Source organism: Erpetoichthys calabaricus, chromosome 15 (assembly GCF_900747795.2).
Source record: "Erpetoichthys calabaricus chromosome 15, fErpCal1.3, whole genome shotgun sequence".
Classification (NCBI taxonomy): Eukaryota; Metazoa; Chordata; class Cladistia; order Polypteriformes; family Polypteridae; genus Erpetoichthys; species Erpetoichthys calabaricus.
Window position 1 is genome coordinate 10,731,789 of NC_041408.2, and position 23,443 is coordinate 10,755,231.

Consider the following 23,443-nt stretch of genomic DNA (forward strand, 5'->3'; position numbering starts at 1 on the left):
AGTTTTAGAAGGAGTGCCGTCCTGCTGTGCATTTGGTGCAAAAGTGACCGCCTCCTTCCGGCACCGGTTGGATTTATAGGTTGGGAACTGGAAAGGGCGGAGTCAGTCGCCCTCACTGGGCGTATTCTCTGTAAAAACAGAGGAAGCAGAAGAGGAGTAGGTTAGGGCCAGCACCCTCTCTCGACCAGGGGTGGTAGTACACATCTCAGACGAGCCTGGTGAGTAATGCACAGGTGAACATGCATAAGAAATCATGTAGAAAACAGAAAGTTGGTCTAATCTCCTAATTAATATGTGATTATTGTTTATAGGGTAGGTTATTAACTAATACTTTACACAAATAAAAAAAACAGGGAATTCAAAAACGGACGTTTGAAGTGCAAGCCCGCTCCCTGACAGAGTCCCATCAGTTTGGCGTGACTGCCCCTAAAGAAGACAAAGTTAACAATACTGATTTCTTTAAACCCCATTGAATTCTCAGCCGAGCCTTATTGGAGCTGTGTGCTGTGTACAAAAAGGTAACAAACAAATCCTTTTGCAGCAGTTTGTGGTATTGCGTGAGGCTCTGAAAGGAGATGTGTACTGAAACAGCCAAGCAGGTACCCACGATTGCAGGCTGAGCTCAGTCTTGCATGGCACTGCGGTTAGCTGAGTCTTCCTGTTGAGGACGCCGCACACACTTGCTGTGACCACATTTTACTTTATTGCTTTCTAATGCTTCGTAATGTTGATGCTGCAATGGAGACCTTCAACTTTTTTTTTTTTAAAAAGATTTGTTTTGTCTTATTGAAGTGAGACCATCTTCTTCTTCTTCTTCTTCTTCTTCTTGTTCTTCTTCTTTCGGCTGCTCCTGTTAGGGGTCACCATAGCAGATCATCTTGTTCCATATCTTTCTGTCCTCTGCATCTTTCTCTGTTACACGCATCACCTGCATGTTCTCTCTCAGCACATCCATAAACCTTCTCTTAGGCCTTCCTCTTCTCCTCTTACCCAGCACCTCCCCTCTGTACATGTCCAAACCAACGCAATCTCGCCTCTCTGACTTTGTCTCCCAACCGTCCAACTTGAGCTGACCCACTAATGTCCTCATTTCTAATCCTATCCATCCTCGTCACACCCAATGCAAATCTTAGCATCTTTAACTCTGCCACCTCCAGCTCGGTCTCCTGTGCCAGCGTCTCCACCCCATATAACATAGCTAGTCTCACTAGCATCCTGTAGACCTTCCCTTTCACTCTTTCTGATATCCGTCTGTCACAGATCACTCCTGTCACTCTTCTCCACCCATTCCACCCTGCCTGCACTCTCTTCTTCACTTCTCTTCCACAATCCCCATTACGCTGTACTGTTGATTCCAAGTATTTAAACTCCTCCACCTTTGCCAACTCTACTCCTTGCATCCTCACCATTCCACTGACCTCCCTCTCATTCACACACACGTATTCTGTCTTGGTGTTCCTACTGACCTTCATTCCTCTCCTCTCTAGAGCAGATCTCCATCTCTCCAGGGTCTCCTCAACCTGCTCCCTACTCTCACTACAGATCACAATGTTATCAGCAAACATCACAGTCCACGGGGACTCCTGTCTAATCTCGTCTGTCAACCTGTCCATCACCATTGCAAATAAGAAAGGGCTCAGAGCCGATCCCTGATGTACTCCCACCTCCGTCACTCCTACCTCAGACCTCACCACTGTCACACTTCCCTCGTACATATCCTAGAGGTGACTGTGTGCAGAGGGTGCAGATCTATAAATACCTGGGAGTGCAGCTGGATGATAAATTGGACTGGACTGCCAATACTGATGCTCTGTGCAAGAGAGGACAGAGCCGACTATACTTCCTCAGAAGGCTGGCATCCTTCAACATCTGCAATAAGATGCTGCAGATGTTCTATCAGACAGCTGTGGTGAGCGACCTCTTCTACGCGGTGGTGTGCTGGGGAGGCAGCATTAAGAAGAGGGATGCCTCACACCTGGACAAACTGGTGAGGAAGGCAGGATCTATTGTAGGTACGGAGCTGGACAGTTTAACATCCGTGGCAGAGCGACGGGCGCTGAGCAGACTCCTGTCAATCATGGAGAATCCACTGCATCCACTGAACAGGATCATCTCCAGACAGAGGAGTTGCTTCAGCGACAGACTGCTGTCACCGTCCTGCTCCACTGATAGACTGAGGAGATCGTTCCTCCATCACACTATGTGACTCTTCAATTCCACCCGGGGGGGTAAACGTTAACATTATACAAAATTATTGTCTGTTTTTACCTGCATTATTATCAATCTTTAATTTAATATTGTTTTTTGTATCAGTAAGGTGCTGCTGGAGAATGTGAATTTCCCCTTGGGATTAATAAAGTATCTATCTATCTATCTATCTATCTATCTATCTATCTATCTATCTATCTATCTATCTATCTATCTATCTATCTATCTATCTATCTATCTATCTATCTATCTATCTATCTATCTATCTATCTATCTATCATATAGTGCCTTTCATATCTATCTATCTATCTATCTATCTATCTATCTATCTATCTATCTATCTATCTATCTATCTATCTATCTATCTATCTATCTATCTATCTATCTATCAACTTTACCTGTAGGCATTGCTTGTTTGAAGATGTACTATTTGCTTATTCAGACTTGTTAAAAAAGTCAACAATTTCCATGGGGTGTATTTACTTTTTCACATGACTCTATTTTTTGTTTGTTTTCTTAAAACAATGATTAATTTTTTGTTTGGGCAATAACTGTAATGTTATGATGTAAGATCTTAAGACCATAGGAGAGGAGATCAATGAAAGATGTTGTTCAGTGGTCTACTGTTTATTGTTGGTGGATATTAATTATTACAGTGAAAAACTGTAAAATACAACCGCTTTCAGCAAATGAGGAAGCCGTTTTTGGTAAAGTAAAAGTAGAAAGGGCAAAGGTTCGATGTCAGATACATATTACTGGCCTCAGGAGCTTGAGTCTGTACTCTGAATAAGACTGCATGACAATAACCGGAAAGCGAGTGCAGATGGAGAGGTGATAATAATGGGGAACTTTAATCCTCCAGTTATAAACCACCGCTTTACAACAGGAAACTGTGCAATAGAGGAAAAGGAACTGAGAGATGTTTCGAAATTATTGTGTTTAGACATGGATAATTTGTGCGGCAACGTGAGGAGATTATCCTGACCTAATTTTCTCCAATAATCTGGGCAGAATTCCTAATAATGTAATGCCTGAGAGACCTGGCACTGTGTGCGTGTGTGTGTGTGTGTGTGTGTGTGTGTGTGTGTGTGTGTGTGCGCACGTGAGAACATGTGTGACAACTGGAATGTGGCCCCCTGCTCCTCTCGGACACCGAGTGGGTTTTAGAATGGATGGATGGATAGACAGTTGGATAAAAATGTTAACTAAAGTGAGACAGAAGTTATTAACTAGTCAATGGTGGCACAGTGCTTAGAGTCGCCCATCTTCAGGGTCCAGAGCTACATGCGCAGCATGTGGATTTTATTTGGGTACCCGACAAGATGTCTGTTGTTGCCAAGAGGTGAGTTTATTAAATCAGTTAATAGTTAAATCAGGAAAGCAGAGATTCTTAACCAAGCAACAAATGCCAAAGGCATACAGGTCAGCTTGATGGGGGTCTCTAAACCAACCTAAGGCACAGGTGGGGGAATGCCTTGCTTTCAGTTGTTTTCTGCCTTCAGACCCCATGTTGCTGCAATCCTGCAATTGGGTTAGGAAGGCCAGGAAATTCCCCGGATGATAGAGAATGGAACTTGAGGGAGACCATCCGGGCCTGGGGACCTGACTACTTTTGGCCTAATATTAGTGATAAGCAGTGACGAGCGACACCCTGCTGAATTCACTTCGCCGTGAGGTTGACGAAAACACAGAAATATTCGGACATTTTTGTGAAATACTTTGAAGTTAATGGTGAAGGTCACCTCCACAGTTCAGATTACATTTTCTGGCACCATAATCATTCCAGTATAGTTGTCAGATGTTTTACTAGCCCTCGTGGACACTTTAAAGACCACTGCACCATTAGAATCCACTCCAAATTAGTTCAGCTTCTCCTTCCCCTTTGACCTCAATGCATTTCTTAGAATTTGCTGAAATTCCCAAACATTCATTTTCTTTTTGGGGAAAAGAAGCAGAAAGGGATGTGTGGCACACACCTGACATCTCTGCAAAAAGACGAAGGTCCAAGTCTTTAGAGTCCTGGTGATTCCTGTTTGCGAGACATGGACGCTGTCCAGTGACCTGAGAGGAAGACTAGACTCCTTTGGTACTGTGTCTCTTCGGAGAATCCTTGGGTATCGTTGGTTTGATTTTGTGTTGCTCAAAGAGTCCTGAATTAGGCACATGACCTGCATTGTGACGGAGTGTCAGTTGCGGCATTACGGCCATGTGGTGTGATTCCCCGAGGGTCATCCAGCTCATTGTTGAGGACCCGAGCAGCTGGACCAGGTCAAGAGGATGGCCTGGCTGTGACAGGTAGAGGATCATTTCTGAAGGGTGGGACTGAGCGACTGTACTTCCCCATTCCACCACCAGGTTTCCTTTTCCTCCTTTTTTTCCTGGTCACTCCTCTAAAAAACTCAGCAGGAATGACCCAATCCATCCTGTTCTGAGTGCCGGCCAAACACCCCGCTAGGGCTCAATTCCCAGTTGCCTGCAACCACCAGCGAGCCTGCTCTCCCTCACTCACTCACTCGCTCACTCGCTCCCTCACTCCCTCGCTCACTCGCTCCCTCACTCCCTCGCTCACTCACTCACTCACTCACTCACTCACTCACTCGCTCACTCACTCACTCACTCACTCACCCTCTCCCTCACTCACTCACTTACTCAATCACTCACCCACTCACTCACCCTCTCGCTCCCTCACTCACTCGCTCACACTCACTCACTCACTCACTCACTCACTCACTCACTCACTCACTCACTCACTCACTCACTCACTCACTCGCTCGCTCACTCACTCACTCACTCACTCGCTCACTCGCTCGCTCACTCGCTCACTCACTCACTCACTCACTCACTCACTCGCTCACTCGCTCTCTCACTCGCTCGCTCACTCACTCACTCGCTCACTCACTCACTCACTCGCTCTCTCACTCACTCACTCACTCACTCACTCACTCGCTCACTCACTCACTCACTCGCTCACTCACCCTCTCGCTCCCTCACTCGCTCACTCACTCACTCACTCACTCACTCACTCACTCACTCACTCACTCGCTCGCTCACTCACTCGCTCGCTCGCTCGCTCGCTCACTCACTCACTCACTCACTCACTCACTCACTCACTCACTCCCTCACTCGCTCACTCACCCTCTCGCTCCCTCACTCACTCACTCGCTCCCTCGCTCACTCACTCACTCACTCACTCTCACTCACTCGCTCACTCCCCACACTGGCTCTGTGTACTTCCTGCCTTCCTCTTTCGTTTAACCTCGGTCCTTCTCTTTTCTTCTTTCTCCTCCCTCCGCACTCGTGCTCCTACTATTTATAATGGAGATGTGACACAGGTGCACCGATTAACAGCTCCCCACATCAATTCCGGACACGGGCGATCCCACACCAGTGCGCTTCAGTGTGGAAATCGGCCATATTGCGCCCGGGAGTTGCTCCTGCCACACTACCGCCCCCCACCCCTTTAAGCCGTGACTATTTATTTAAAAACTGGCCTTTCCTTCTGAGGCGCGGACCCACTATACCACAAGGTCCGGTCCCTGCCTTGATTCTGGTGCTGCAGGCGCCTCAGAATTGGATCACGTGAGAATGAAAATGTCATCTCTATAAATACTGCATTTAAAAAACAAAAAGACCTCCGATTATAAAATGTGTCCTGCAATACATGGAGACTAAGACCACTGCCCGGAGACATCGCTCCATAATGACTCGAGTGAGCAGAAGCTTGACGTCTCTCTTAACCCCTAAGGTGATTTCTTCAAACCAACAGCTTTGATATTCTATTGAAATATTTCAGGGACGTTTAGGTCACAAGTTCACTCCAGCAGTCAACACCTCTGAAACAAAGGTAATGACATGTTGGGTAGACATCTGTCAGATTTCAGTCTACAGCCTTCATCCCATACCGAGATCGATCGTCGAGGATGAGGGGAATTGCACAAAGGAGATTTCTGCCGCGCGGGCTTGTGAGACGACATCAACTGGACAGCTGTGGCAAAGTGGTGGCACCTCTGCTAGGCAATGACGGGCATCGCTGAAAGCTGCCGGCCTGTCGGTAAATCTCATAAAGTTCATAAAGTAGGGTTAGCACATAAGAGGCGTAAAATCTTTGCTTTGCTGATTTGCTCCCCACATGAATAGATACCTAATTATGCAGTAAGGTATGTGTTCACATTTAATTCATCGATCCTGAATATTAACGCACACGGTAGGGGCCTTTGTGAATTCCTCTGTCTTACAGATGAAGACATTGTACGGATGTCATGTTCACTCCATAATGTTCGGTTAACAAGAAACGAGGCTCTCCTGGAATTTTTTGTCATGTTTAATGTCATCGCCTTATTATTTTTGGGTGGATGGTGGGGGCTGGAGGGGGATTTTCAGAGAAGTGAAGCATCATCTCAGACTGATTAGCTATCAGACGATTACGAGAGCACTAAGTGCTCGCCCAGGTCTGGGAAGATTTGCAAAAAAAAAGAAAGAAATCAACGGCATTTTCGGGTCTCTAAATTAAGTTAACGCACCTGCCTATAAGCAAGTCTCCGTATTGACAAAACTTTAAAAAGACCCATAATTCTCCGTTGTTTACACAGCACCTTAAATCCCTACGAACCGAAAAATTCTCTTGAAGAGTTTCATTGTCGCATCCATTAAACAGTCTTCAATTTGCTGTTGCCACGGCAACAGCCAGCTGTCAGAGTTTTCAGGCTTAATTTGAACTCTCATATGTAAAACCTTCGACGGCGCGTATGAGGCACAGATAAACTGACAAAACATTTTGCTCTTAACACATTTAGAGGAGGGCTTATTACAATAGTTTAATAAAGAGAAGGCTTTAGGAGAACAACGTAAAGGACTGACAGGCGTCATCCACAGCCCAGCAAAATGTAGGCCCCAAACGAGGCAGACGGAAAGAAATAACACAGTGATAACAGATTTGGAGAAAAGTATGGATTATTTGAGTGTAATATATTCATTCATCCATGGACTGAATGCAGCACCCTGCTGACGGAGATATTAGTCATTTCCAATAAAAATCCTGTTAAAATAACCAGCCTCTGCATATGTGATGTGACAGGGTGTTAATGGGGTAAGCAAGTGTCACAAGTCTTTATGGAGGGTTGTGTTGCTTCATTTTTTTTGACTTCACTAAGTTAAATGGCTTCACATATAACACTAACAGATCCTTCTTCATCTCTTTCTTTATAGACAGGGTGTGCAAGAGAAAAGAGATGACAACGATAAAGAGTTGGGTGGTCCCAGCCTGGTCACCCCGTATAACTGGTTTGGAAGAATAAACAAAAATACACTTAAAGATTGTGGAGTCGTCTTAGTAGAGCGGTCCCAAGATGGCGAACGCTTCTAGTTGAAAGAGGGCAGGTCCAGGTGGATGGGCACTGGAGCTGACGTCAGCATTGGGGTGACGGGAAGGCTTTGGGACACAGCACCAACCCCTGGTGTGGCAGATAGTTCCCATCATCATGGCTGTTAAGATGCCTCCCAAGTACATGTGTGTGATGATAGACAGATAGATAGATAGATAGATAGATAGATAGATAGATAGATAGATAGATAGATAGATAGATAGATAGATAGATAGATAGATAGAGCGTAGTTGGCAGGATTAGATAGATAGATAGATAGATAGATAGATAGATAGATAGATAGATAGATAATGAAAGGCACTATATAGATAGATAGATAGATAGATAGATAGATAGATAGATAGATAGATAGATAGTGTAGCTGGCAGGATTATATATTTAATCCTGCCAGCTGCACTATCTATCTATCTATCTATCTATCTATCTATCTATCTATCTATCTATCTATCTATCTATCTATCTATCTATCTATCTATCTATCTATCTATCTATCTATCTATCTATCTATCTATCTATCTATCTATCTATCTATCTAATCCTGCCAACTACGCTATATCTATCTATCTATTATATAGTGCTTTTCACATCTATCTATCTATCTAATCCTGCCAACTACGCTATATCTATCTATCTATTATATAGTGCCTTTCACATCTACCTATCTATCTATCTAATCCTGCCAACTACGCTATATCTATCTATCTATTATATAGTGCCTTTCACATCTATCTATCGATCTATCTAATCCTGCCAACTACGCTATATCTATCTATCTATATGTACCCATGATTCTTATTTACTGAATCCTTGCTAACATATGTAAATGATGCAGTAAAACTGTCCCATCAATGCCTGACCTCAGAGAGGCGGACTATGGAGGCTTTCCTGATAAGTTGCTTCCTCAGGAGACAGTGGCATAGAACACCACACTGGCTGCTCATTTAGGGTGGTGGTCCTCATATTTTAATCTGCCAGATCTGAGGCTGTGTCCCTGTGTTTCACAGGACATTAAGGAGGTGCGTCAGCTGTAATTATAATTATACTACCAGCTAATTAAATGTAATGTAAAAGAAAATCATTCCTTTGAAATGTCTTAAGAACTCATCGAAACATGTCTCTGCCTTTGCAACTTCATGGCAAAAGAGGTTAATCTGCCTCTTAATGAGAGAATTGTAAAATAAAAACACTGGAAATAATCAGTTAACACAAAGACTTGGAATGGATAGACGAAAAAAAAAATAAAACACAAGCAAAGACTAATTCTGTGCTGCAAATCTTCGAAAGCTTGTTAAACATGAGGTTTTGGCTGCAGAACTCCTTTTTCTGCGGCTTTATGAAAAGCCTTTTGTTTATCTGCTTTGTGCAAATGATTCATGCTTACTTTCTTTCACATTTTGTAAGAATTAACCTGGAAGCTTTCACTGTTCGCTGTGCTCATGCAGGCTTTGGAAGGTGACATTTGGCGAACAGAAACAGCCCCTCTTCGCTTTGGCCATATCACTTGACCTGCAGAGCAATTTGAAGGGCCGTGTTTCCTGGTCTGTTTATTTGCTGAGGACGTCAGTCTTGTGCTTACCGTGTGTGATGCTCCTGGTTTCTAACTTGTTGATCACTGTACCCTTGTCATACTGCGTATCTCGTCAATGCTCACTTTAAAATGAGTAATGTATTCCAAGAATTCAGATATATGTAGGGCATTTTGTGTAAAATGCATGCAGTGCACTTTAGAATTTCATTTTATCTGGACTCAACTGGAATTGAGTGACCTACTTTGATGCCAAGACAGAGCATCGCATTGTGAGTGTTTTCAGAATTGTTATGACTAGTATAATTATTAATTAATGGATTATATCTTTCTAGTGCTCGCAGGGACACTAAGATTCACATCGTCTGAAGACGGCAGTTTATTTGTTTTATTGCAGAGATCCCAGGAACACACCCAGCCTTGACCTGGCATGCACACACTCACACAAAGAGACACTGATAAGCAGCACAATGAACCGATAAATAATAATGAATATTAATCAAATAATAAAAAAGAACAAACTATATTACAAAACAAAATGTGTATGTAAAAGCCCACCCAAATTCCCTGATGATGATGATTATTTATATACGCAACACAAAAAAACAATTAATGCTAACTACAAAGTCCAGGATAGCAGGAGCAGATGATGATGGATGTGCGAAATGAGGGTCGATTTGTTTCAGACCCAGTTTTTTTAAACGTGACATGCTTGTATAGAATGTTATTTGATTTTAATAAAATCAATAAAATGCTAAAAAAATAAAAGAAATCCCAGTGAACAGCCCTCTGAAAAAAAAACGTAAAGTTTTGTCCTACCAGGTTCCCGGTGCAGCGTGAAGACTGGAGGTGATTGGTGGCACCCCAAAGATGAAGACGAAGCAAACCAAGATGAATTTACACCGACAGGCCGGCACAGAACAGCACATACAGTACATCCAGATGAAACTGTAAGCCAGGGTAGTGGTGGTTTGTAATCCAATAGCATGTGTGATGAGTAGAAACCAAAACAGACTGCGATCCCTGGCATCTTTTTTGGTGCCTATTTGTGAGTGCGGATAATTCATCTTCTTCCCAGCAACCCCTGCCTCCTTGAAATCTGCCTAATAGAGTTCTACCACTGGGACTGCTGGGAGATGTAGGCTCTGCTTCATCTTAGAGGTTGGTTGGGATCATGCACTGATAACGCGTTGCCGCACCCACCACATTGTAGCAGTGCCACAACTTCATGGTCTCCATTTCCCAACTGCCCCGAGGGTATTCCCTTAATTGGACTGTGAAATGGGTTTAGGGGCTGCTGGGGACAAGAGGGGCCAGCAGGAATCTTGAAAGGAGCCGGCTAAGCAGTAAGAAAAGGTTGTCTGTGTTTCTGTTCACCCGTTTGTCTCATCTAACATTGCCCCTGTGGAATATCATTTATACCCTGGATCATGAACCCGTAATGGACTGTCTCGTGCCTGTCTGTCGTGTGGATTGGTCGTTGTGTGCCTTCGGAGGGAGCGCTCCCACAAATCTCACCCCTCGCCGCATTACTTAAGTAATACGTTACTTAAGTAATACGTTACTTAAGGAAAACTGTTTCCGGGATCATCATCTTTCACTCCATACCACTTTCTCAGTTACTTCCATGATTCATGGACATTGTTGTGTGTGTTTTGTATTAGGTGTTTATTGTTGTGTGTTGTATTTGTTATCGTCGTAGGGGAAGGGGAGGGCTATCTGATTAGTTGTTGTTTATATTTACTTTCCATTTAACACATTATTCATTCATTTATTTGATTTATTGGATTTTGTGTCTCTGTCTGTGAGTGAGTGCGGGTCGAGCCAAGGCTGGGAATCCCCACCTAAAAAAATAAATAAATCGGCATCTCTTCGACGGTGTGAAACTGAGCGGCACCGGACCGCTACAACATAGCGAACCACCTGGATTGGGACCCGAATGCAGCAGGGTGACACCTCAGCACCACACTGGAGCAGTGTGCAGGTCTTTTACGGTGGCTGGAGTGCCAATCCTGCCACCAACTGCCAAGTTTTCCCTGTAAATTGTTAGGATTAACGTCATACCCAGGATGAATCAATTGCAGGTTAAGGGCCTTGCAGAGTGGAATCACTTCTGGCATTTGCGGGATTGGAACTGGCAACCTTGCGATTGCCGGCACAGAGTCACCACTTAGCGATGTAAGAATTATACAGCAGTGTTATGTCTAATGAGATCGTGGTGGGGCACTCAGGTAAGGAGCTCAAGCTTTAACAATTGTGAGAGAATAATTTAGAGGTACCAATAGTTAAGGTGTATAGTTTGCGGTGCAATTTGAAATATATACGCATTTGTTTTACAAATGTCATGAAGAGAACCACTGAAATGGTTAGGTGAATAAAAGACGAGAATATATTAGTAGGAAGGTTGATGTCATACACAAAAATGTGCTAGGAGATGATTGAAAAGGTCATCAGATGTCCCATAAACAACAAGATGGGGCAGCTGTCACATACACAGAGATTTCAAGGAGACTAGCTAAACCTAAAGGATATAAGAAGAACAAGAGTGTAACAGAATAGACCTTTATTTCAATAAATCTTTTGCGTGTAAACCAACGAACCAATCAGAGTAAAGGTATGCATTAATCAGCACTGTTATGTAAATTCAGTTGTTTATGAAACGGACCTCTGCCCTTATTTTTCTGACCAACAGACTGCTGCGATGAATGCGCCCTCTTCAGCATTTGCTGAGGAGAGCAAATAAAGGACGCAATGGACAAGCTTCCTCCTGCCTGATTACTGACTCAAAGAGGTTCTATCAGCTTATTCTATCAGTAATTTCTTTAATTATTATGTTGATTTCTTCCACACCATTCCATTGACACTACAAGAAATCTTGTATTTTTTTCTTTAAAAAAGAAATAACAAAAAACAAACTTAAGAGTCTTAAACAGTTTAAAGTATGTCACGCTTCTCCCCTGACGAGGTTTGTAATAACCCAATGGGATGAGAAGGGTGTGGTATGATCACTAAAATGATCACTTAATTAATTATCAATTAATCACTTATCTCCTTCTCTCGGTAAGGGCAACTGATTCTGCCCCTTCCGGCTCATTTGCCCCCCTGGTATCATTTTATCAAGAGTGACCCACCAGAGGGAGCTCCTGAGCTGACTGAACCCTGACTCACAGTTAGGAGCCAAGCCTAATTTCTACAGAATATTCCTAGCGCAAACGCAAGGGCAAAGATGCCATATTTTTTTTTTTTTTTGTTTGTTTTTGTTTACATATTAAATGGGATGATCCGGTTGGTACCCCCAAATTTTCTTCCGGCTACCCTGTCATTCCTGCACTCGGCCACAAGTGCCAAATTCAGTTTGTCAAATTCTTGGTTCTTGTTAAAGGTTTGCAACAGTCGGCCTCAGAAAAGGGGTGAAAGCTACACTTCACCCCCCAGGAGAAGATATTTGGAGGTTCGCTGGCATTGAGCAATATCTCTGTCCTTGACCCCTTACCCAAAACATCAATGAGGAAAAAACAGTAAATGAGAATAAAAAATGTATTTTAACATTTACGATACTTACACAAATAACTCTGATTACGTACAATTACCATGAAAGAGTGTTAGTGTGTGCTATTGCTGAGCCCTTCTCTGCACAGACGCACACCTTTTTGAACAATCATATTTTCTCCTGTACAGATCAATGCACATTCACATAATAATGCGCATAGGCAAACAAGAAAGGCCTGTATTGACTGCAGTTCGCTGAAATAAGGATTGAATATTCAGCTCTACGGTTTTACATTAGATGCAGTGGTTTTGAAATCAGAGTGTGGTCTGCAAATGTGGACATCCAACACAGCGCTACCCCAATAAAATGAAAACCAGATCAATTCATCAAAAAGGGGCCAACCTGAGAGCAACTGAGCCTTGTACAGAAGCCCAAATGCTTCCCTCTGTAGGCGTTCATTTGCTTAACCGCCTCAGAATTGAGGATGTCTCTGGGTGAAGACTATCTCGGTTTCCTACATGAGCTCCGATAGAGGCCTTCTTGTTCTGCCTCCCGCAGTTCCGCTTCTTCTCAGTTAGTGGCCGTCATTTAAAAGCGAAGACATTTCCCGCTAGTTTGCCACCTCCCTTCCTCCATTGTCATGGCACTGTGACGCTAACCCTAGGAAGCCGGAAAGCCTAACAAGCAGGGTCTTCCAACCCTGACTGTCACAATAGCCGAATCGTTAATGCAAGAGCTTCGACAAAACAGCAGTATTTCTAGGTGCATTTGCATACAATGCGAGAAGCACCTATTGCAATAGCCCTGTCTGTCTAAATGAAACATCTCAGCCCTCCCATGGACTGATTTTATTAAAACTTGGCATGCTTAACTGTCGAGGAAATTTGTCAAGACAGCTGAATTTTCGTTGAGATATTGTGATGGATTGCCGGCTTCCTATTCACCCCCAAGCCGCCAGGAGGAGCTCTCCCAACAGCATGGACGTGCTCCGAATTCCAGCAGAGCCTCATGGACTATGTAGTTTTTATACACAGCCCTGCTGGATACCCTGGGGACCACTGGGAGTCGCTGTCTGGAGGCCCGTGGACTCGTATGTGCCCTATAACCTGGAAGTACGTCCTGGTCACGTGAACAGGGGAGATGACGTACTTCCAGGTTGAAGAAAAGGACTGTTTACCCTGACCCGGAAGGAATAAGGAATTGTGGACTGTTGGGCAGGAACACCTCCGGGTCAGGGTGTATAAAAGGACTCTGGGAAAGCCCAGACACTGAGCTGAGCTGGGAGAAAGGGTGGCGAAGTGTCTGGGCGAGGAGGAGAGAGTATTATTGTGAGAGAATTGTGATTAGTTATTGTATGAATAGTGTGGAGTGGAGGGTGCTTGGTGCACTGAGTTATAAGAAAATAAAGAAGTCTTGGACTTTTACCTGGTGTTTGGAGTCGTACCTGAGGGTTCAAGAGGTGGACAAAAGCCTCTACTGCTACAATATCTTAAACAGACATGCAAAGTTTTAAAAGTCCCAAATCTCCTTTTGAAAAGCATTGGTGAATTTACGAATCCGTCTGTCTTAAAACAGAGAAACATTCTTTTGTGACTTCAACTACGAAGTAATTTGCTATGTTAATTGTACCTTGGTTGCAGTTACACCAACTTATATATTTCGTATATTATCCTGTTTTTCACCTCTGATAGCCACTATTAATGGCAAACAGATCCCCAGTACAAGTTAATGAAACACCAGCAGACTTTGTGGGCAGCTAGGAAGTTACTTTGCTGTCCCGAGGTGGGCAATCCTGTATTGGCGAGTCCACCTAGAACTCTCCACATCAGCAAATTGTTTCTCTTATATGAAGTAAGATGAATGGATGGATGGACCAATGAAGTCTTCCCAGCTGCGTGAACCGGGGCATCAAAATCATCGTTAATTCTGATGCTTTAGGTCATAACAGGTAAATGAATTCATCTTCATAACCATAACAGTATAAAATGAAATCAAAGAAAACAAACGGTTAGCTAGATAAGAATAAAATACCCTGTGGCATGTAAGCCATTATGTTCTGTCAGTCAGTCAGTCATTGTCCAACCCGCTATATCCTAACTACAGGGTCATGGGGGTCTGCTGGAAACAATCCCAGACAACACAGGGCACAAGGTAGGAAACAAACCCCGGGCAGGGCGCCAGCCCACCGCAGGCCATTATGTTCTTTTACTCAGTATTAACCTTACACTAAACCGGCCTCACAGCTGCCTTATCCGCAGATTATAATAATTCATTATTTCAATGACACTATAATTTACTAGGGTGACCAGACGTGTCGGGGACAGGGACAGTCCAGATATTAGGCTATGCATCCCGGCAGACAAGTGATGAGAGACAAAATGCCACCATGAAACAGGCAGCCCACCTAGTAAAGTTTTTACCTACCCAAACATTGCCTCACCGAAACAAATTTCATCACAATGCATTTAGAACAGCACACAGAAAACTCCGATGGGACCCAGATCTTTGACGTAATTTATATAAACTTCCAAAACTCTTGATTAGAAAAAAAAAAATTATCGTACTGAAGTGACGCTAATGGGCATAGATAGCTACCAGCATTAGGAGTTTCTAGAGGGTAAAGCTAGAAAGCATTCTGTTTTAGATAAAAGAAAGAAAGAAAGAAAGAAAGAAAGAAAGAAAGAAAGAAAGAAAGAAAGAAAGAAAGAAAGAAAGAAATCCCTTGTTATCTATTCGCTTTGCTCCGTTTCATTGGTGGCAACAAAAGTTGGCAGCAATGTCACGAATAAAGTTCATCACCTCTTGGTCAGAGATTAGAAATCAGGCTTCTGTGAATAATCGGGTGATTCAAGTGCATGAAAACGTGCAAATTATTTAGCTGGACTTTCTTTCCTTTATTATTCTAAGAAAAGCAAAGTAATGGACGTTTTACTTTGTTAAGAAATTTAGAGATATTGACAAACATTTGCCATAGTTGTAAATGTTGAACTCTTGTTCATTATTTTCTCATTCGCCCACCTTTCCTGCTCCCTTCATTGTCTCCTCATGATAACGAATGAGCGGAGCAGACAGACAACAGTGAGTGCTGACAGTCTGCAGCTACTTTGGTGTCCCACTCACTAGCATGTCCATTTATAAATACAAGTCTAAATAACCAGTAGGCCCGGAGAAGTGGAAAAGATATCATCATAATGACGAAAATCTTAAAAATCAAGATAACAAACGCTGAATTATCTCCCGGTAATGTAGAAATGTACATAAATGATTGCTGTATTCCAATAATAAAAAAAAAAAAATCCAGGTTTGTAATTTCTGGATTGGCATGAAAAACACAGAAACGGAAAAATAACAGATTGCTAAATTAAATTAGGAGTCCAATTAACAGCAGAACTAAACATGAGAGACCCTACAATCAATGATGCTGAGTAAGGGGTGCACAGATACCTTATGTTTTTCAATAAACGTCTGCTTTTTATAAAATGAAAAGTAAAAAAGACTAAGTTAACAATTTTTTAAAAACTTTTTCATCTTATTAAAACAATAATATCATTTAATGATCATTTAACTTTACTTGAGTGTCACTGTGAGGATCTTGCTGTGGGTTTGCCTCTGACTTTAGTTTGGTTACTTGCTTGTCTTTGGCTGTTCCCCTTTTTGTCTAATTTATTCTTTATTAGTTGTTGTTTTGCTGACTGTTTCTTATTTTTTAATACCCTTCCATTCATTTGCTTGTTTTAGTTCAGTTAGTGCCCTGTGTTAGTCATGTTATTCTGTGTGTAAAATTGCCAGACCACTAATCAATAACTGTCTTCAGGTGCTGAAGTTACTTTGGCTGCAGTTACCTGAAGGCCATTTAGGACGCCTGTTATTACTGCTTCTTTGAATGGAATTCAGCTAATTTAATGCAGCAGCACTAATACATACATACATACATACAGTGGGTACGGAAAGTATTCAGACCCCCTTCAATTTTTCACTCTTTGTCATATTGCAGCTATTTGCTAAAATCATTTAAATTATTTTTTTCTCTCATTAATGTACACATAGCACCCCATATTGACAGACAAAAAAAAGAATTTTTGAAATTGTTGCAGATTTATTAAAAAAGAAAAACTGAAATATCACATGGTCCTAAGTATTCAGACCATTTGCTCAGTATGTAGTAGAAGCACCCTTTTGAGCTAATTCAGCCATGAGTCTTCTTGATGAGCAGTGCCTGGTTGTCTCCACACATACCGCTTAGAATTAAGGCCAAAAAGTTCTATCTTGGTCTCATCAGACCAGAGAATCTTATTTCTCACCATCTCAGAGTCCTTCAGGTGTCTTTTAGCAAACTCAATGCGGGCTGTCATGTGTCTTGCACTGAGGTATGTGTGGAGACAACCAGGCACTGCTCATCACTTGTCCAATTACAGTCCCCACAGTGAAGCATGGCGGTGGCAGCATCATGTTGTGGGGTGTTTTTCAGCTGCAGGGACAGGATGACTGGTTGCAATCGAGGGAAAGATGAATGCGGCCAAGTACAAGGATATCCTGGACAAAAACCTTCTCCAGAGTGCTAAGGACCTCAGACTGGGCCAAAGGTTTACCTTCCAACAAGACAATGACCCTAAGCACACAGCTAAAATAATGAAGGAGTGGCTTCACACAACTCTGTGACTGTTCTTGAATGGCCCAGCCAAGCCCTGACTTAAACCCAATTGAGCATCTCTGGAGAGACCTAAAAATGGCTGTCCACCAACGTTTACCATCCAACCTGACAGAACTGGAGAGGATCTGCAAGGAGGAATGGCAGAGGATCCCCAAATCCAGGTGTGAAAAACTTGTTGCATCTTTCCCAAGAAGACTCACAGCTGTATTAGCGCAAAAGGGTGCTTATACTAAACACTGAGCAAAGGGTCAGAATACTTAGGACCATGCGATATTTCAGTTTTTCTTTTTTAATAAATCTGCAACAATTTCAAAAATTATTTTTTTTGTCTGTCAATATGGGGTGCTGTGTGTACATTAATGAGGGAAAAAATTAATTTAAATGATTTTAGCAAATGGCTGCAATATAACAAAGAGTGAAAAATTGAAGGGGGTCTGAATACTTTCCGTACCCACTGTATATGCATATACAGTGGTACCTCGGTATAAGTCCGCTTTGGAATAAGTCCAACTTGGTATAAGTCCTGTTTGGACGTGAAAAATTTTGCTTGGTATGCAACCTTTGTTTGGAATACAACTCGCGTGCTAGAACACTGCGTGTTACCCTGGTTTACCTCTCTCTCGAGACAAAGCCAAGACAGCCTGTGGTATAGCGGGTCCGCGGCTTCAAAAAAAAGGGCCAGGTTTTAAATCCGTATAGCCGTGTCATTCTCCGTGGGCACAATTGCACTCCATTCCCAGCTTCGTTCCACTGGCCCTCAAGCAGACCCGGGTGGCTGCCCTCTCGTGGCCCAGGGGAGGTATCGTCCCTCTCGTGGATGGTCCAGGCATCCCGGCTGGGTAGGGTCCCCAGCTGTCTGGCACAATGTATATATATATTGTCACACATGTGTGTCGGAGGATGTCCTCACGGGCTCAGTCAAGGTATGTGATAACTCGTTGGGTATAGGGGCCACTGTTGCTAAAATTCTCTTCTTCTTCTTCTTCTCTTTTTCGGTCAAAGAACCCACCCTGTGAGGTCATGTAGCCCCGGCCCTTCCCTCATAAGAAGCCCAGCTGCATGGAAGGAGGCATCATTTCCATAACAAGCAACCTGCTGGATGGAACTCCTGTGAACGACCCTTATTGTGACAGCCTAGAGCTTATTATTTGTGGTATGGCCTGAGAGGCTATTTTGCTTTTGCTTTTGTTTTGGACTAAGCATTAAATGGGACGACCCCACTATATGCAGTAGATATATATCAGTGACGGACCATCAGGGCCTGCAAGGCCTTCTCTGCTGGCTTAAAAAAATATCTGAATCAGAAACTGATGTTAATTATATTTTGCCCATGAATACTTATTAAATAATTCCAAATAGTCTGTCCACTTCCTTCCTTCATGTATTTTCGTATTAAAGCATTTAACCAATCACATTTCAGCCATCATTTGTTGCCAGACAGGGTCAAAGTCAAAGAAGTCTGCCCGGAGGCCTTCACAATCCGTTCTGCAGGCCCTCTAACACAAAATAGATGTTGATTAAACTGTTGCTTCAACCAATCAGATTTTGAGTTGGTTTCACTAAGGCCCTCTAGCAGGCGTACGGCAACGTCACCGTATTCAGACCCGTTGATTGGATAGACTCTATCCAATCAATGGGTCTGTATACGGTGACGTTGCCGTACGCCTGCTAGAGGGCCCTAGAGAGGATGTTATCTCTATCCGATAGAGAAGAGAGATGCTCTAAAGGAACTGTTTCATCACATTCTGGAGCATTATGACGAGTATGATGAGGACACAGTGCGCTGTGCTGATGGATTTAAAGCACGTCTGGATGATTTTGAGTTTTGTTTTTTGCTTCACACATTCAATGGCATTTTTCAGTATTCAGACGTGCTCTTTTCAATACTACAGGACAAAAAACTGGATGTGCAGTTTTGTCTGGCTAGGGTAAAGGAGTTCTGTGACACCGTTGAGCGAGATAGAAGCCGATATGAGGAACTCTACGAGGCCACTGAACGCACCACAGGCACTCCGAGCGCACAAAGAGGTCAAGTGCAAGATCCTCACGCGCACTACCGCCAACTCCATGGCAGGATTCTGGACAATATTATTTGCCAGACACAGACCAGATTTCAGGAACACGAAAAACTGATGTTTGTCACGCTCCTCGACCCCCAGAAGTTTCGTAAATACAAGAAAAATGTCCCGCATGCAGCCTTCTACAGTTTAACACAGAGCCACGGAGCAATTTTTGATCTGTCTCGGCTAAAAACAGAACTGACTGTAATATATGCCGTCAATGATTTTGCAGGAAAATCTCCCACTGATCTCCTTGACTTCATTCATCAGAAAAATCTGAATGAGAGCATCATGGGGCAGCTGTACACATTGGTATGTTTGGCGGTGACCATTCCCGTGTCCACTTCTTCTGTCGAGCGGACATTTTCAGCCCTAAAGCGAATTAAAACTTATGCCAGAAATACGACAGGGCAGGTTCGACTTTGAGCATTAGCTTCAATGGCGACAGAAAGGGACTTCGTGATGGAACTGACGCGCACGGATAATCTGTACGACAGAGTAATTGAACTGTTCTTGAGGAAAGAGAGGAGGATGGATTTTGTTTACAAAAAATTGGTGAGTAAAATGTTGCGATTTTCCTAAATAATATTGCAGGTTTATGAGTTATTATTGATGTTTTTTATGTGTGTCGTGGGCTGTAGCTGCAGTAGAAAGGAACTTGTTCACCCCTGGTTTGTCTATTCAATAAAGGCATTTATTGTGGCTACAGGAGTTATCTATCTGCGATGCAACAGCTCTTTATACTGTATTTCTGCATATTAAGATGGTTTTTATAACCATAAATTAGTTTTTGAGGGGCGGGTTGATTCAGACGGAGCACTACTGAAGGCCTAGGTGTGAAATGCACAGTCCGCCACTGATATATATACATATTCATAGCATTTGTAGTCTGAATCACGGTCTGATTATATGGGTGGTTACCTACCAGGTAACACATGTGGTTGGTCTGCAAGTTGGCAAACATCCGCCACACCCTCTCAGTTGCGAGAAGCAGATCATAGAATGTTACATAGTTTACTGTCAAATAATGCAAAGAGTACGTGACACCTGTTTCGCCCTTATTTGGGCTCATCACACTCACACATACTAACCACGGTACCTGCCAAAGACAGATAATAGAATAATTAAAAACTATTTCTTATCTCTTGCCCTACGTGTATTTTCTCAGCCTTTCATCTCTATTCACGTGTGTCTGAACCTCTCTTCACCGGTGCTCCCCCTCTCAGCTTGCTTCTCAGACTCTATCATTATTATCGAGACGTCTTTCTCACCTCTTTTCCGGTTTCATACTTTCCCTCCTTTGACGGTGACTCTCTTGGCTACACCTTTACTCCTCCTCATGCATGTCACACTCCCACTTTCTCTTTTGTTGCGTCACCAAAGCCACACAGAGTGAGAGAGATTACAGCACGTTGCCGCACCCACCATACGACTAACCACCCAGATTGGGATCCAAGTGCAGCTGTGCAATGGGTGACACCTCTGAACAGGGTGAGTTTTTTTTACAGTAGCTAGAGTGCCAATCCTGCTACCAACCTCAAAATTTTCCCTACCAGCTCGAGGACCTGCTTGCAGGGCTGGATGAAGATTAATGTCATATCCAGAAAGGAGCAATTGCAAGACACCCAGACCTTATTCTATAATAGATATATCCACCTATATATATGCCCACCTTAATAAAAATGTCTGTGTATCTGTGTGCATGTCTGGTTGCTATGTCTTTGTCATTCCAATAGATGGCACATCACAAACATGTGTAGTAATAAAGTGAATTGTATTTCTTATTCCAACAGATGGTGCATCATAAATATTAAAACTATTTTTACGAATCCCATACCAGATGCCATATGTATGTAACAGAGACATATGTGTTGCATTTGTCATCCCAACAGATGACACATCACAAACATTTGTACCAACGCATTTTATTATTTTGTTTCATTATTTATTATTTTATTCACGTAACTGGATAATTTGTGGACCACCGAACGCATTCAAGTTAATATCATGTTTCCATGTGGCATCTCTTAATAATGAAATACTTTAAAATGGATCTAAGACACAGAGCAAGAGCTGTGTTTGCATAATTGACATTAAGTAGAATTTGTTCACAGTGGTTCCTAGAATTCTTTGCTGTTCCGGACTTTCAGAGACAGAATATGAAGGTGTGCCCGAGGCTCAGGAGGTCCTCGGCTTGCGGAGCAGTTTGTACATGATGGTGTCCACTTGAAGATGAATGTGATGGCTTTGGAGTGACAGTTAAGACCACCCCAATTGAGGTTATGGTCTGAAAAAAAACCCAAAAGCTTTGTCTGCTGGGGGTCAAACTGAAATGGAAGAGTTTGATTACATTGGGGTCTTATTCACAAATATGGATCTGGGTGATTTCTCTCTTGTTTAATTGTGTGACAAAGTATATTCACATGGCAATTTGTTTTTTTTTTTTGGTCTATTTATTAATATAACAGTTTTTCACACTGTGGTCTTTTCTATTCCTTTATTTTTTGTTGATACTATATGTTAATAGTTCTAATTTTCATTTTACACTTTCTGACCACATCATATACTTTAAAAGTTCATTTGTGCTGATTCTCTTTTCCAGATATTTTTGGAAGAATCCATTAATCAACCTACGACTACTGTGCACAGCACGAATGAAACCAGGAGCAGATGTGATCGTTTTCATTCTGAAGAAAACAGGAGAAGCTATATGAGGTTATTATGCAGGCTATCGACCCGCTGCTAATTCACACATTTTCACAACAAGCAGATTAATGAAGAAAGCATATTGATTCAAAACAAATGCATACACAACGCAATGTAAGATCACCATATTAAACTATGTAATACACTCTGTATTAATATATATTGTATTTTTACATACCATATATATATAATATATATTGCCACAGCTGGCGGAGGCTACGAGGGTGCAAGTAGCTCCAACCGGAGGGACACAGTTTGTTTTTGCTAAAGAAACTGGAAATCATCTCAACTGATGACAGACATCCATTACATGTAGAACTAAACTTCAGTAAATCAGGAAGGATAGTTGCTTTGAAAACCCACACAAATCGCTCCAGAAACTCCTTTCTTCCTAGTGCCATACGACTTTTCAATAAGAATTATCGGAGATAATGTTTAAGGTTTTTATATATATCCTGTAACCTTTTTTGTTGGTATAAATATGTTTTATCTAACTGCCTTACCTTAACCTTTCTTATTTCTATTTGTCTGTTTCATTTCATTCTGTCTGTTACCTGTTATTAGATGCAACTGAGAAGGCAAATTTCATGTTTTCCTGTGTAAACGTGACTAAATAAAGAAACCTAACCTAAACCTAACCTAACGAAGACCTCGGAGAGGGTGCTGAAAAGGCAAGTTCTGGGGTGCCAGTAGGAGGGGGGAGTGCTGCCTGTGCGAGTCACGACAGGGCACCAGGTGGTGGTGTCCAGGTAGCATCTACACCCCTATTTCTGTTTGTTTGACATGACTGGACCCTGGAGCTTCAGGAGTAGGACGCACTTCGGGGACGAGCTGCCCACGCGGGATGAGTCGCTCCGCCCAACGGGTGTTTGCTGGCAGTGGGACCGACTGCCCTGGTTGCTAGGGGGACCACGGGTACAGAGCTTTGTAGCTTAACCCTGTAGGGGCCCTGTGCCTTGGGAGCCCTGGACCTCAGCACTTCCATCACACCCGGAAATGCTGGGGGAAGAGGAGCAGGGACACCCGGTGTGCTTCCGGGGATGCAGCCGGCACTTCCGCCACAGTGACGGAGAAAAACCGAAGCCGGTTGTAAAATCATAAATTAAAGGGTTCTTCACCATTCCTTCTATGTTTATATAAATATATAAATGTCTCTGTAAAAAATAAAAATTATTTATTTTGTTCTATCATTTTTAACAGTCAATTTCTGTTTTTTCATTTGATAAATGGTTTAACGTACCTAAATTCTCGAATTGCCCCCCTAAAAAATCAAATTGCTGCCCAGTGGGGCGTGCGCCCCATGTTGGGAATCACCGTTTTATAGATTTACTTTAACTAAAGCTGAATTTAATGGGTTGGACACCTTAAATCAATTCAAGTCAGGTCAGGTTGGGGAGCATGCACTGGTACAGCACATTGCCA